Below are 16,227 nucleotides of genomic sequence, written 5' to 3' on the forward strand. Positions count from 1 at the left end.
GGGCCCAACATCTCCCCTGCATTGTTTCCATTTAATTGTCACAACATGACCTCGTGAGGTCAATACTGTTATCAACTCCATTTTCCCCAGATGAGGAAACAAAGGCTCACGAGGTTAAGTGACTTGCCCAAGGCTATACAGCTAGTTTATAGAATGGAGATTTGAATCCAGATATCCAGACTCCAAAGCCATGCAACTGAGAGCAAGTGGAGGTAGACAAACAACTTTGTAGATGGACAGTGTTGAAGGCTGAAGTCACTGGAGGCTGGCACCGGGGAAGGGGAGGCTCAGTCCACTCTTCATCCACACCAGCACCCTCAGCAGAGTGGGGCGGGGTGTGGGGGGACTCAAGCCCTGAGGGGGGCGGGGTGTTCATTCATGCCGCAAAGGGCCTGAAACCAGGGCCCATTACAGGCTGGAAGCAGCCATCAACTCCACCAGCCTATGTCACGGTGGTCATCAGAGACCATCAGGCTTTTGGGGTTTTTTTCTTGCATTTCTAATTGCCTTTTCCCTCTTGCTACTCATTGACCAATCTAATATACATTGCCTTCTTTCTTGATATTCTGCACTACTATCATTCTGGGATATCTTTTCATTGTTCTCCTAGGTTAGATCTATTGTTTCTTGGATCCCCCATCATCCTCTTGGGCTCCTTTCTATTTTGCTGGAGTATATCCTCAAGCAATTTTTTACCAAAAGGATGAATTAAGAAGAGGTGTTTCCTCCCTAAACATCAGGAAACACCTTTATTTTTCTCTCATGCCTGACTGGTAGTCTGGCTGGATATCCAATCTGAAGTTCGATATTTTTTTTTTTTTAGCACTTTAGAAAGCATTGTTCCACTGTCTTCTCACATTTGGTGTTGCTGCTATGAAAACTAACATGGCCTACCCTTTATTTTTCATCAGAAGCTTTTGAGAAATTTCTCAGCCTTTTTGCAATCCTTTTATTAATCTTTGAGAATTTGGTCAATCACATTTTAATATATAAGAACTTCTTCTCTGAACACTTATCACAATATCTTGTTTGTTTGTTCTAATGAAGTCATTTCCTGAATCTCTCTGATGCACTAAATGCTTTTTTAATTTTTGTCATCAAGTCTCCTCTTTCTGGAACTATTTCTGCTTCTTTGAGCTACAAGCAGGCTCTGCGGGTGTCAGTGAGGCTTGCTGACTGGCAGGCTTGGTTTTAGCATGCCCAGGTGGGGACCTAGCAGGCAGGTGTGGCCCACCCCTCAGTGTCAAAACCAAAAGGGCCCTCCTCTGACCCTTTTCTGCGAGCCCTGGCCCTTCCAAGACTGGTTACTCCATTTCTTCTGAGACATCTCGCAGCCTCAGCCTGGGGGGATCTGGCGATGTTGTGAAGGAGGCCAATATGACGATCATGAGGTTCTTCTACAGTTACGTCTTCTATCAGTCCCCATCCTGGTTTCTGTGACCACCTCCTCTTCTGTTCTCTCATCCTGACTCCCCCAACCAAACCAAAACAAAATAAGACAGAACCCCCAAAGTCTCTACTTTTTTGATCTGAGCTGTGGCTTCTTCTCTTCCCATTTATCCATCAGTGTGATTCGACCCATTCCAGTATTCCAGAAAAATGTTGTAACCTCTCATCCATTGATGTGCTGTCCAAGCCATCCTCCCCCACACCAATTCTCACTTCTTTTATTAAGTTTTTCCTTCTTTGTCTTTCTTGAGTTTCTTTCAGTAGATTCTCAGGAGGAAGAACAGGTAAATGCATGTGCTCAGTCTACCATCTTGAGCCAAAATTCCAGGCTAGGCTTTTTAGTGGTATGAATTTTTTATCTTTACAACAACCCTGCAGGATAGGAATTCTTATCTCCATTATACAGGTGAGAAAACTGAGACTCAAAGAAGTTAAGGATCTCTTCCCAAACTCAGACAGGACTAGTTGAGAGAGACGCTTGAAGACCACGGAGTAAGTAAGATAAGCTGTGGGGGGGGGGGGGGGAGGAGGAAGATATGCCGAAGTGAAAAGTGAGCAGAGTAGTTACAGGTGGCCATGAGCAGTAAAACTTGAGCAGCGTGAGGAAACACCAAGGAAACAGATTTTACATCAAGATAAAGAAGAGTTTTGTCAAGGAAGAGCTGCTGAGAGCAGGAAGGTACTGTGTCAGGAGGCTGGCACATTACACATTGTGTGCTTGTACTACCGAAGGGACAACAGAGAGCCCTGAGAGACTGTGACAGAGTCTGCACCTGCTCAGGACATTCTCCAACTTCGATGGAAACCAGAGGAAGGCTTGGTGGGGAAGCAATGAAATGCAGGTCACAGGATGGGGAAGGAAGTTCCTCCCGTGGACTGCAGGGGGCGCTCGAGGCCCAGAGGCAGGTGCGGAGGAGTGCGCCCTGAGTCCTGGGCACTGTGCAAGAGTTGAAGTCCTAATTCCCGCCTCAGTCTGGCTGGGTTTGAGGTCCAAGAGATCCCAGAAAGGGCCTAGAACCCTAGACACGGCTGCAAAGAGGATAAATTAGGCAAAACTTTCCAAGGGCCCATTAAAAGGCAATGTGTAAGCCACCCAGATTCCCAGGACAATGTACGTCTAAGAACCATGAAATCCTCATTTGTCCCAGTAACTTCATTTCTGGAAACCTGTCTAAAGAATTTGCCACAAATTCAAGGGAAAATAAAAAAGCATCATTCAGGGGCGCCTGGGTGGCTCAGTTGGTTAAGCCTCCAATTTCAATTCAGGTCATGATCTCACAGTTCAAGAGTTTGAGCCCTAGATCAGGCTTGCTGCTGTGAGCACAGGGCCTCTCTCTCTCTCTCTCTCTCTCTCTCTCTCTCTGCCTCTCTCTTTCTCTCTCTCAAAAATAAATAAATTTTTTTTTTAAAAAAGCATCACTCACACAAGAAGGTTCATTGTAGTACTATCCACAATTGTGAAAAACTGGAAATGGCCTCAAGTCTATGAAATCATTCAAGTAAGCAATGGCCCTCACACATAACAACAGGATATGAAACAGCCAATAAAAATGCAAAAACACAGGAAATAATTATGGTAAAATCTTAAGTAAATATTAGGCTCCAAATGAGTTACACAGTAATTTTTTTTCTTTTAAAAAGAAGCCACACAGGGGCACCTGGGTGGCTAAGTCAGTTTAGGCATTCAATTCTCTTTTTTTTTTTAATTTTTTTTATGTTTATTCACTTTTGACAGACAGAGACAGAGCACAAGCAGGGGTGGGGCAGAGAGAAAGGGGGCCACAGAATTGGAAGCAGGCTCCAGGCTCTGAGCTGTCAGCACACAGCCCAACGTGGGGCTTGAACTCACGAACCGTGAGATCATGACCTGAGCCGAAGTCGGATGCTCAACCGACTGAGCCACCCAGGCGCCCCAAGGCATTCAATTCTTGATTTTGGCTTAGGTCATGATCTCACAGTTGGTAAAATCCAGCCCCACATCCGGCTCTGGGCTGGCAGCACGGAGCCTGCTTGGGATTCTCTCTCTGCCTCCCTTTTTCTTTGCACCACTCCCCCACCTCCTCACTGGCTCGTGCTCTCTCTCTCTCAAAATAAATAAACATTAAAAAATAAATAATAAATAAATAAAATAAAAAAGAAGCCACACAATATACAAAATATGGAAATGAAATATGCTACAATGTTAGCAGTGGTTGTGTTCAAATACAGATAAAAGATAATTTTTCCTTTTCCTTCCTTCTATTTCTCTGAATTTTTCTAAATTTACTGAAGTAGCTTTTTTTTTAAATAAACAAATACTGTTTGAAAAAGGGAAAAAATGTATCCTTTGAGCCAGCAATTCTAGTTTAAGCAATGTTGTATACTCAGGAAAAAAGTCATGAATCCACACACACAAAAGCTACCAAGATGTTTATCACATCATGGGTTATGATAGTGAAGATCTGGAAATGAGAAAAGTGTGTCAAAGGAGGGGACCACTTAAGGAAATTGTGGAATAAACCTACTAAAATAAAATGGTAGAAATGAAACTAATTTCATGGACAGATGTTCGTAATCTACTGAGAAGCAAGGAAAAAAAGTAATTTATAAATCAGTGTATATTGCAGGCTTCTATTTTTATATTTGAAAGGACTGTATATGTATTTTTTTTTAATTTTTTCAAAATATCTACACTAAACAAAGAAGGAAGAAGCGGGAGGGGGGAGCCAGACCCAGATGTTTTTTAATCTGAGGTACAGATGGCCTGAATTGTACAATTTATTTTTAGAAGCAAGGAAAAGGCAGAGTACTTGAAACAGTGGTGGAAAATTTGGGCCATGCGACTCCAGTTCAATATGCATTCACTAAATGGAGGCTTCCCTCCCTCTCCACGTCCAGCCTCACCCTCAGCCTCCCCGTGGCAAGTGCTCTCACTTACTTTCTCGTATTTCAGTCCCCAGATACCTTAGTCAAGGAAGCAGGGCTAGGCATGGCTCTCCACATTTGACAGAGGATGAATCAGAGGTCCAAAGACGCCAGCTGGTGATGAGGCCGGGGTTGGAAAGCGGGTGTTCTGATTCCCCTGGCTCCCTTCCCTATATGTCTGAGTTCCTACAGATCATCCTGGAGTTGTTATAGAATAAACAGCAGGGTGTCTCCACCTCAGCACTAGCGACATGTGAGATTGTTTGGGGAGCCTGTCCGTGCGTTGCAGGAGGCTTAGGAGCATCCCTGGCCTCTACCCCATTAGACCCCAGTAGCATCACAACCCACCCCACCGCCACCACCACCGACACGATGTGACAACTAAAATGTTTTCAGACATTGCCAAATGTCTCCTGGGGGCAAAACTGCCCAACAGGAGAGAAATACTGAAGGAAGGTGAGGTGTGGCATAGAACTTGAACGCTGGATCAAGCTGCTCTGGGGTTGTTTCTGGAAAAAGGCGATGCTGCCTGTTCCCAGACGTGGCAGCAGGTGGTGGTGGAGGGGGTCTAATAAGGAAGGGAGAGAGAGAGGAGGGGAGATTGGTTTATGCAGAAAGGCAGGGGCCCCAACTTGCTATGCTCTCTCCTGACAGCACTTAGCCTACTAAGTGTAGATTTCTTATTAAATGCTTCCTTGCCCAGACAGTGGGTTCTCAGAAAAGACGGGTGTTGTCATTGTCCTGCTCTCCTTTGTACCTGCCATTCCTAGCACAATGTCTGGATTAAGGCAGTGCTCAATAAATGTTTGTGACATGGAAGGAGAGAATTCACCATCACAACACTCATTTCACAAAGCAGGATGGTGGGGGCCACAGGGCAACTTCATTAGTACATATATAGAATTTAACCTGACTCTTCATGACCTGGCCTTCAAGGGGTCTCATAAAAAGGGGTGACCCCAAGGTCAGTTCTCACGCTGATTCATTCACTCAGCCTTCAAAGACATTTCAGGTGTGCAGGGAGCTTGCTAAGCACAGAAGGGAGGAGAGGAATGAAACTCCTCTGTCAGCCTCTGCCTTTAGGGACCTCTGAGTCTGTCAGGGAGACTGTAGGACTACCCACTCTCCTCTCCTACAGGGGAGAAAATATCTAGGCAAAACCCCATAGGAGTTCCAAGAAGGGTGGTTATGTCTGGCTGCAGGCAGGACTGAAGACTTCCCGAAGGAGGCAGCATTGAAGCAGGGCCTCGAAGGATATGTAGGATTTCAAGCAGGAAAAAATTGTGGGCAGGGCATTTCAAGAAGGGGTAAGAGTATGCACAGAAACATGAAAGCAGGAAAGCTAAGGGGGATATTTTGGGAATAGCGTGGATTACATTTAGTTGCCAGTGTAGGTGAGGGCCAGACTCTGCATGGAAAAGTAGGCCAAGGGGAACTGGAGTCCATCACTTACTAGTTCCAGATCCCAGAAGATTGCTGAACACAGAAGTGTTCATTGAGCACTGTTTGTTGAGCGCCTATGACATGCTAAGCAATATGCATGAAGAATCTCACTATAACCCAAGCGGTAAGGAGCATGATTAACCCCAATGAATCGCTGAGGGAAACAGGAGATTCAGAATCAGGTCTGTCTGACACCAAAGCCAGTCACTCTGAAGGACTTCAGTCTTCACTCACTGCATGTAGGAAGAAGATTCTGGCAGTAATGTCAGGGTGGTGTGGGTTTTGTGAGCAGTGCAGGACCCCTGTCGCCCTGCTGTGGTTGCCCAGCAGACCCCCAGAGTGTCTCCTGCAGTTTGGGAGGGCTTTCTCCTGCCCCAGCTATAACGGACCCTTCCCTCGTCATAACCCATCTTCCGCCCCGAGCCACAGAGCTTCTGCCCCCAACACGCACAAGAACTTCCACAATCGGTGGCCCTTGAACTCCAACCCACCAATGCCCAGCTCAGCTCAGCTTGAGCCCCGACTCCCTCAGGGTTTAATGCCTCCTGCCCTAGGGACCTCACTGAGAGGGGACGGCAGACCACCTCTGTTCCTATTCTACTGAGGAGCCCCTTGGGGAAAACTCTTAGAGGTAGGAGTAAACCCCAGGAATCAGGGTATTGGCACAGTTGCTGGGGTCAACCTGGCCACCTTCTGAAACCTGGAAGCTTGGAGGCTGCCTTTCCCTGCCTCCGCCTCCCAACACTTCCCCTCCTACCCGTGTGATCAGAGAGAATAGAATCTCCTCGTGGCCTTTAGGACCCACACAAAAGGGGCCAATGCCTGGCTAGGAAGGGCGCAGGAGGGCAGGGGAGACAGAACCAGCAGCCAAGTTGGACGTGAGCACTCAGGGGACCAGCCTGGTATAGGGCAACATTTCCCTGACTTCTGTCCTTCGAGAGCCACCTACACGATTTTGGCCATAACCACCTATCACCTGGTCTATTATTACACTTAAATTTATGTTAAAAGGACATCTTGTATCACTACTAAGGAGGAGAGACTGAATCACTTGCCATAAACAGAAGGTAACCATGGAGACAGAGGGTTATTACATTTCTAGGTAAGTTGTTCTATGGCCTGCTGAGGCTCCTTCCCCCACCCCTCCCCTGACTCCTTACCCTCTCTGTGACCAGGGCCCCTTCTGTTTCAGCTGCCCCTGTGGATAAAACTGCTCGCTTAACATTCCTTCTACTAATAAAGCCAGATCTCCCCAAGAAACGACTTTATTTGCAGATAAGCGTATTTGCAAACTCTCTTGGTATACCACCGTTTCCCCAGGCTCCCGAACTCCTGGTCAATTCTTCAGTCCCAGGATAGTCAATTAGGAGACCCTTTGAGGGCAATGCAAGAGTCTAATGCTTGCCAGGATCCATATCAGCCAGGGGTGGGAGTGGCTGGACTCCTCGCCTTTTTCTGAGATCAAATGGGGATTTTCTGCCCATTAGTGGTTCACCCTGCCTGATCTCCACCCCTCAGCCTACCTGTTCTCGCCTCCTGGCCCCAATCTAATTGGAAAGAAAACCGTCTTCGTGCACTCCCTTCTCCCAGGAAGCCCTGGGGTTGGGTGTGGGGGCCCAACAAGAGGACGAATGGCTGTGATTTAGCTGGATCTGGCTGACACCTGGAATCCTGTGTCTGATGGAGGCAGCAGCAACTCAGGGAGCACAGAGCTGAGGCGGACAATGGAGCTGGGTGTCCTGAAGGAGACATAGGGATCCCAGGCTCCCTGCAGCATCCTCACCCGACCTTCCCAGGCTCACACTCACTCTTAAATGGGAAGAGCCAGCAAGGTTAGGGCCCTGCTCAGAAAGTTTTCCAAGTGTCATCCAATTTAAGCCTCAGACAAACCTATGAGGTAGGAATTACTATTATCCGCATTTAGGAATCATAAATGGGAACCCTTGCGCAACCCAAGGCACAGAAACATTAAGTAACATGTTAATAACTTACCACATTGCTAGTAGATGGCAGGGGCAGACTGTGAACCCAGCCAGCTTGACTTGAGAGCCATTCATTCATTTATTCATTCAGTAAATGTGTCTTGAATGTCTCCCATATACAGGACACTGTTCTAGGCACTTCGGACCTATCAGTGAACAAAAGCAATGATCCCTTATAGGCTTGTGTTGCTTACATTCTAGCAGAGGTGACCGACTGTGCATAAACTTCACAAGCAAGTCAATTATTTTTGTTTGTCAGACGGTGTTAAATGCTGTGAAAAAAGAAAAGATAGAGCAAGGTATGAGGGATCAGGAGTCCTGGCGGTTTGGGGTATGTGTTGCAATTTTAAGTAGGGTGATCACGGTGGGCTTCCTGGAGACAGTAAGATTTGAGCAAAGACTTAGAAGCAAAGAAAGAAAAGAGGGAGCCCTGTGGATACCCTGGGGGGAGGCGCAGCACAGGCAGGAGCACAGACAAATCATTTTAGGCTGTGAGAATTAATGAGAGGACAGAGGGGAATAAAGGTGGGCATGAGGGGGACTCGCTGCAGGGACACACGTATCCAAAATGTTCTTTGGAGCTCAGAGAAGCTGAGAACTGAGGGATGAGGGCCAGCCATGTGAAGAATCGGGGCTAGGTAATGTGTTTCAGAAGGATGTTGTGGTTTTCAGACCCTTCCATATCCTGGCAACCCTTGGATGTGCTGGGTACACGAGTCAGTACATACGTGCATATGCACATACATGTGTATAGACACAGAACACAACCACATATACATGGATCTGCCTTTTTTAAAAATCTTTTTAAGTTGGTTTATTTTGAGAGAGCGGGCAAGCAGGGGAGGGCCACAGAGAGAGGGAGAGAGAGAATCCCAAGATGACAGTGAGGAGCCCGCCATGAGATCATGACCTGAGCGGAAACCAAGAGTCAGAGGCTTAACCAACTGGGCCACCCAGGCGCCTGGTGGATCTTAATATGATATATATTTTATGTATATAATAAGCACTTGTGTTCACATATTTATTATAAGAATTGGCTCACACAATTATGGAAGCTGAGAAGTCCCACAATCTGTCCTCTGAAAACTGGAAAACCAGGAAAGTTGTGGTATAATTCGGCCTCAGTCTGGAAGCCTGAGACCCAGAAACACCAATGTCTGAGGGCGGGAGAAGATGGATGTCTCTGCTCAGGCAAAGAGCAAATTTGCCCTCTCGTCCTATTGGTGCCCGGAACAGATCCAATGATGCCCACCCACTCTGGTGAGGGCGATCTTCTTTATTCAGTCTGCCAATTCAAATGCTAATCTCTTCGGGAAACATTCTCACAGACACACTCAGAAATAATGTTTTACAGCTCTCCGGGCATCCCTTAGCCCAGCCGAGTTCACACACAAAATCACCATCCCAGGGAGGTGGGGGAGGGGGGGGGGCGGGTAGACTGCTCTCCCACATCTGAAACCTCAATCCCAAGGAAGTCTGAGAGGCCTGAGGGGGAAGGGCGGGGGCAGCTCTGGCTGAATGTGTTGGCACGGATAATTCGCTTGCACTGAAAGTCCTAGATATTGAAGCCTTGAGGACTATAGGCAATTCCAGCCGCAGGGGCCAGAGTACCCTTAGGCAACATGAAAACAAACAAGCAGGAAATAAACCGTAATGCTAGGGTTGGTGAGGCTCAGTGACCTGAAATTGCATGAAGCCCATGTTGAGAACCAACCCGGACTTCACATAATACCTTGAGGTTTCACATGATAGCGTCTCCTGGGACTCTTGGTTCTCCTCTTCTGGTTTTCTCCTGTTCCACCATTACTGAAGCTTCCACTCACAGACCAACACATGCGAGACCTGCAAAGCCAGGGAAACCAGCTAGCTCAACTCCTCAGATGAGGCCATGTGGAGGCCTCTGGGGCAGCTCATATCTTGGAGGAGGGTGGGTTTCCAACTGACATTTGAAAATGCTTGTCCAGCTCTGATTTAGAACAGAGGCTCACTCTGCTCGGGGCGACATTTGGAGCAGTGCTCAGTCTCTGAGTCTCAGTCTCCCCCACTCAGCAAAACCAGTCTGAAGGCTTACCAGACTTGCCTTCCTTGGGGGGCAGCCAAGGGATCACCTCTAAAGGGGGAGGGATGCAGGTGCTAAGGGGGTGTCTCCTTAAAAGAAGTAGAGGGGCTCAGTAGGTTGGGCATCCAGCTTCGGCTCAGGTCATGATCTCAAGGTTCGTGGGTTCGAGCCCCACGTTGGGCTCTGTGCTGACAGCTCGGAGCCTGGAGTCTGCTTTGGAGTCTCTCTCTCTCTCTCTCTCTCTCTCTCTCTCTCTTTCTGCTCCTCCCCCATTCATGCTCTGTCTTTCAAAAATAAATAAACATTAAAAAAAAATTTTTTAAAGAAGTGGAAGCTAGGGTGGGAGAAGTGAAAAGAGCTCTTTGGAGGGCTTTGCAGAGGAACCTCCACTCTTGGGCAGGCCACAGGTGCTCCCCTCCAGCCTCCACCTTTCAAACACTTAACTGCAGTGATCCTGGGATAACTTTTGTTCCTTCCTCCTTCCTTCCTTCTTCTCTCCTTTTCTTTTTTTCTTTCTTTCCTTCCTTCCTTTCTATTATTCTCTCTTTTTTAAACTCTGTCTCTAGATAAGCCTTGTCCCTATGAAACCTGACGCAACTTTGTGAAAGGTGTTTGCACCACAAGCAGGTAAAGTGAGGCCTCCCCATGGGGGTCACCATGTGACTGACTGTCTGAAATGCCACCATGAGCATCGTTTCTTCTCCTTCTATAGCCTTTGACCAGTTGTCTAGTGCTTTCCTTTGCTCCTCTGTGTCCTGGGGATTGAGTGTCTTCATTCGCTGAGCAAGGACGGCGAGGCTCATAGGAAGGATGTGAACTGTTCTGGGTCTGGCTTGTGGTGGCTGTGGGCCACATCACTACAATCTCTGTCTCCTGTGGTTGGTCACACTGTCTCCTCATCTGTCTATTCTCCGTGTGTCTTATAAGAACACTTGTCATTGGATTTAGGGCCCAATCCAGGATGATCACATCTCAAGATCCTTAATTCAATGACATCTACAGAGACCCTTTTTCCAAATAAGGTAACAGTCACAGGTTCTGGGATTTGACATGGATATCTTTTGGGGACCACTTTTTCAGCCTGCCACCGGCACAAGGGACTCCGCAGAAGGAAGAGATAAAAGGAAAGCTGCTTCCCTGTGAAGCTGGGATGCAGCCACCTAGTGCCACCCCCTCTTCCCCCCACCCCTCCCATCAGTCACCCCAGCGCTGTCCTTTAGGCTTCCCAGAGCCAGCCCCTCCCAAAACCAATTTGCAAGGCCCTTCCACTGGTGTTAGGATTATTTTCCTATTTGATAAGAGATGAGGGAATGGGGTCCCAGCGCAGCAGGGTGCTCAGCACCCCATTTTGACTAACCTGGCGCCCCAGAATCCTAGAATAAGAAGAGAGGCAGGGAAGGGCCGGGAAACATGCCATGCCGCCGTTTGAGGAGAGAAGTGCGCACTCTCTGTCCTGGCCGGCTGCAGCGGCGGACCCGTCCCCAGTGGTGCACACGGCGGCACTCACATGGACGAACGGGAAGTGTCCCCCACCCCCCCCCCCCTCCGTGCACGCGGCGGGAAGCGGCCCCGGCCGGGAGTTCAGGAGCGCCGCGCGCACCCGGTAGTGCACGCACGCGGCTGCTGGGTGGGGTGGGGTGGGGTGGGGGGAGCGCCCGGCCAGGCATAGGGCGGGGGAGGGGGGACGGCTGCCGCAATGCGCGCCTCCGCCTAAGCCTGTGTGCCCAGATGGAGAGAGGGGGCGCCGTGTGCGAGCCGGCTGTGCATGCGCGCCCCCGCCTGGGGCTATAAAAGCCTCGCCACCTGCTGCCACTAGTGCGTCCAGTTGCCGGGAGAAGCCAGTTCACCTCCTCCAGCGGCAGCTCCTCTGGACATGGACCCCGAGACCTGCCCTTGCCCTACTGGTGAGCCCCCGCCCCCATCCTGCGCTCAGCGCGCCCCTGACTTGCAAGGAAACGGATGCCCGACGCCTGGGCTCAAGGACGGGACCCTCCATGTTTGCCATTTTTAACGTCGTTGAAGAGTAGACATGGCTATATCCCACAGGGCACTGAGATTTGGCACCCCCCCTCCTCCTTTATGCCTGGCCGCACCCCACTTTTAGCACCTTAACCCTTCCTGTGGCGTCCGCCCTTCTAGGTGGTTCCTGTACCTGCAACGGCTCCTGCAAGTGTGAGGGATGCAAATGCACCTCCTGCAAGAAGAGTGAGTATGGGGACCCCTCCCCCCGCCCCTGCCCCCTGCTCCCTGAAGTCAGCCTCTCCCTAGGCAAGATGGAGAGACCCCTAGATCCCCTGTGACATTGCTTTTGACTCTTACTGGGACAGAACCACCTGGGGAGGCCTTAACATACGGTTGCTCGGGCCCTGCCCCCAGTGACTGGTTCAGCATGCCTGTGGCAAGATGTTTTTCTATATTCCCAGATTCTGATGGACAGCTATGATGGAGACCTTCTACCCTGGTCCAAACCCTCACCTCAAAACCTCAAGTACCTGGAGAAGGGAGTGGTGAAGCTGGGGGCTAGCTCTGGAGTTTGGGTCCCTTGGCCCCTCTCAGGCTTTTGAGGATCTCCTCAGCTTGACCTCCCCCAAGTCTCCCTGGAAGCAGTGTAATATGCTTGGGGAGGAGGAGGTGGGAGTGTGTAAGACTAGCCATAGAACCTCCCACCCTCTCCTGGAGCCCCTACCATCTCTGTTCCTCCAAGTTCATCCTTCAAGTCCCTTTTCAAGGCCATTGTTTACCCTGTGATGTTTTCCCCTAAAGGTCCAGCACTAACCCCCACCCCATCCGTGGGACTCCCCTGCACCCACACAAGGGGCTGTGGGCTATCTACTGGGTACTCCTCCCCAGTGGTAGCCCAGCATGCAACTGACATGCCATAGGTGCTGAGTCAAACTGCAGTGTGAGTCTAGGAAGGGGGCAGCGCCTAGGCCCCTAGCACCCCTCCCTTCCCCTTTCCCTTTTGGTGGAGACAGATGCAGGGAGAGGCCATCAGACTGGGCATTCCCCATTTGATCTGCAGGCTGCTGCTCCTGCTGCCCGGCGGAGTGTGAGAAATGCGCCAAGGACTGTGTGTGCAAAGGTGAAGAGGGCACCGAGGCTGAGGCCGAGAAGTGTAGCTGCTGCCAGTGAGGACCCGCACCCCGTGTGAACCAAGTGGGAGAGCTGGGTGGTCCAGGGCCATCTCTTCTGTGGTGAGGCTTGGCTGTGTGTCCCCTTCCTCTGCCAGCTGCTGGCAAGTGACAATAAACCCTATGAATGGCATAAGCCAAGGACTGGTCTCTTCTTAAAGGGGAAGGAGGTGTGGGGAAGGGGGAGCCTAATGGGAGGGAACTGCCCGATTGAAAATTGAAATCCTGAGACATGGACACTGTTCTCTTGGGGCTGGGATGGAGCTCTGGGGGCGGAATACATTCTCCCCCACCTTCAGGTGGCACTCAAGCCTCCTGCTAAGTCAAGCTCAGTTCTGGGGACGGAGGGGAGACTAGACCCATATGTTTGTCTCTTACTTCCCCCTCTCAACCTCCCTTTGTTCATCTGTATAATGGGGTTGGTGGGGGAGATAGTTAAAACCAGGCCCCAGTCCCAAAGCCCTGTGATTTCTGGAATTTTCTAGTTGCTCCTGCAAAGCTGCCCATTGTCGGAGCCATCAGAGGAGAGAGTCCAGGAGGCCCAAGGGCCTGTCTTGGCAGACTGTCAGCTGTGTTTCCAAGGTCACCACCCTGAATAGCCTGTCTCCCCAAAACAGATTGTTCAGCTCCTTTCAAATCACTTCATCTGGCTGTTTGTCTCCAGCCCCTTTTTTTTTTCTCCAAAGGCAAGTAGGGTAATAAGAGCTTTTATCCATTGTGGTTATGATCCAGTCCTTGGTGAAAGAGAACACTCAAATTTACCTGGGTTGGCTAAGAAGGGAGAAACAGAATTCTGGGAGACAGAAGTTTCCCAGTGAGAGGACACAATCCTGTAAACACATCAGTTTTCCTCCAAGTTAGTTTTTCAGGATAGTTCATTCAAAAGCCCACCAGGGTTTATTTTTAAGACCTAATAGGCTGAGTTTAGAAAAACAGAGTGCAAGAAAAGCCAGTTTTGAAAAGGAACAACGGACAGGGTTTGCCCTCACCTGCTAGCATTACTTTTCTAAAGGTCTAGGAAGTGGTGTCAGCTCAGGAATAGATCCGTTGGACAGAGAGGAGAGTCCAAAAACGGACCCCGTGTAGCTTCGAGTAAGAGATGATTGGGTCAGTAGCCAAAGGCAACACTAGTCAGTGAACAATTGAACTAGTCAGTGAACCCTTTTGCATATCATGTGAAAAAAATTTTTTCAATTGACTTAAATACCTAAGTGCAAAAACAAAGCTATAAAAGAATTAGAAGGGGAAAATAGGACAGTGTTTATTCCTCTGGGGTGGAGATGATTCTTTTAAATAAGACCTAAAAGATCGAACATTTGAGATTACTTTGTGCTAAGCCCTTTTAAGTACATGATCTTACTTGATCCTTAAACTCTAGAAGAATGGTGTGATTATTATACCCATTTTACTGAGGAGGCAATAGGGCTGAGAGTAATTTGCATGAGGTTGGTTAAAAAATAAACTGAGGTATATGTGTTTATTTAAGCAAAAATTTGATACAAATCTGGCAGATAGAAAGGAACTCCAAGGCGCTGCACAAAATTGAAAGATTTTATAGGCAGAAGGGAGCAGGAACAATCAAGTTATAATCGGAAAAGGAAGGAAGGAAGGAAGGAAGGAAGGAAGGAAGGAAGGAAGGAAGGAAGGAAGAAAGAAGAGAAAGGAGAGAAAAAAGGAAGAAAATAAACCCAGGTTGATTATTGCAAAGTTACTTTCCTTTAGGAGATGGGAGTCTATCAGGCATATTACCTAACTAGTGCTGATCAGGCAGTTCCTGATTAACTGGTGTAAGATGCCATTTCTAGGAGAACCAAAACTATAATTAAGTCTCTGTTTGGTGACATGGGGTTTAGCATAAGTGACCCCATTTTGGACGTGTTGTCTTGTTTTTAACAGATCATATAGCTAGAAGGTGGTAGAGTCAGGATTTGAACCCAGGCTGACTGACTAAAATCAGTCCCTTGCAACTAACCATGCTTGTTTTCTTGCTTCTGGCTTGCCTTGTGTTACAAAGAGCATCAAAGCAAATCTGAATCACCTCATACTCAGGATGATGTTTTTGTCGGTTGAAGTTACTAGAACAAAATATTACTGAGTAGCAATTAACAACAGAAATTTATTTCTCACAGTTCTGGAGCCTAGAAGTCTGAGATCAGAGTGCCAGCATGGTCCAATGAAGGCCCTCTTCTGGGTCAAAGCCTTCTCATTGTATCCTCACATGGCAGAAGGGACTAGGGAGCTCTGTGGGGTCTCTTTTATAAGGGCACTAGTCCCATTCATGAGAGCTCCACGTCATTAATCACCTCCCAAAGACCCCAAGAAACACAAACATTCAGACCATAGCAGATGACTACAAAACCGAAATAAGTGTTGGCAAGGATGTGGAGAAACTGGAACCTTGTATGCTACAGGCAGAAATGTAAAATGGTGCAGCCACTGTGGAAACAGTATGGCAGCTCTTCCAAAAATTAAAAATGGAATTACCATATAACCCAGCAATTCCACCTTTGGGTATATACCCAAAACAATTAAAAACAAGGCCTCAAAGAGATATTTGTAGACCCTTGTTCATAGCAGCATTATTCACAATAGCCAAAAGGTAAAAGCAAGGTAGGTATCCACTGCCAGATGAATGGGTAAACAAAACATAGTGTTTACTTACGGTGGGATATTATTCAACCATTAAAAGGAAAGAAATTCTGATTTATGCTACAACGTGGAGTTGTAGGCCAGTCACAAAAAAAAGAAAAAACCGTATGATTCCAGTTATATGAGGTACCTAGAGTTGTCAAAGTCATTGAGACAGAAAGTAGAATGGTGTTTACCAGGGGGTGAGGAGAAGAGGATGGGAAGTTGTTTAGAGGGTACGGATTCCAGTATTGCGAGATGAAAAGAGTTCTGGAGATTGGTTGCACGATGATCTAAATGTACTTAACGTTACTGAACTGTACATTTAAAACTGGTTAACAGGGGTGCCTGGCTGGCTCAGTTGGAAGAGCATGTGACTCTTGGTCTCAGGTTCATGAACTGAAGCCCCACGTTAGGTGTAGAGGTTATTAAAAACAAACAAACAAACAAACAAACAAACTTTAAAAAAATAAAATAAAATAAAAGTGGTTAAGATGGTAAATTTTATGTTTTGTGCCTTTTACCACAACTAAAAAAATAACCAAAGCTACACGGCAATAGAAAGTAGTTGCTATATATGTGTGCTATAGACTATATTGTATCCGTTCAAATTCATACACTGAAGTCTGAA

The 16,227-nt window shown here is 47.9% G+C and overlaps 2 long non-coding RNA genes across 4 annotated transcripts in view; one reads left to right on the forward strand and one right to left on the reverse strand.

The window, feature by feature from the left end:
• Positions 1-11,627, reverse strand: part of LOC123579186 — a 34,626-nt gene extending 22,999 nt beyond the window's left edge. For all 3 annotated transcript variants that reach the window (XR_006702671.1, XR_006702672.1, XR_006702673.1), the window contains exons 1-3: positions 11,195-11,627; positions 9,511-9,620; positions 7,789-7,924 (exon numbers count right to left, since the gene is read on the reverse strand). This is a non-coding gene — a long non-coding RNA (uncharacterized LOC123579186). The remainder of the gene's footprint in view (positions 1-7,788; positions 7,925-9,510; positions 9,621-11,194) is intronic.
• A 63-nt stretch (positions 11,628-11,690) lies between these two features.
• Positions 11,691-12,973, forward strand: LOC123579187. Its single transcript, XR_006702674.1, has 4 exons — positions 11,691-11,741; positions 11,977-12,042; positions 12,261-12,325; positions 12,860-12,973. It is a non-coding gene; the product is annotated as an uncharacterized LOC123579187 (long non-coding RNA).
• Positions 12,974-16,227: the final 3,254 nt, after the last annotated feature.

This window comes from Leopardus geoffroyi, chromosome E2, assembly GCF_018350155.1.
Source record: "Leopardus geoffroyi isolate Oge1 chromosome E2, O.geoffroyi_Oge1_pat1.0, whole genome shotgun sequence".
NCBI lineage: Eukaryota > Metazoa > Chordata > Mammalia > Carnivora > Felidae > Leopardus > Leopardus geoffroyi.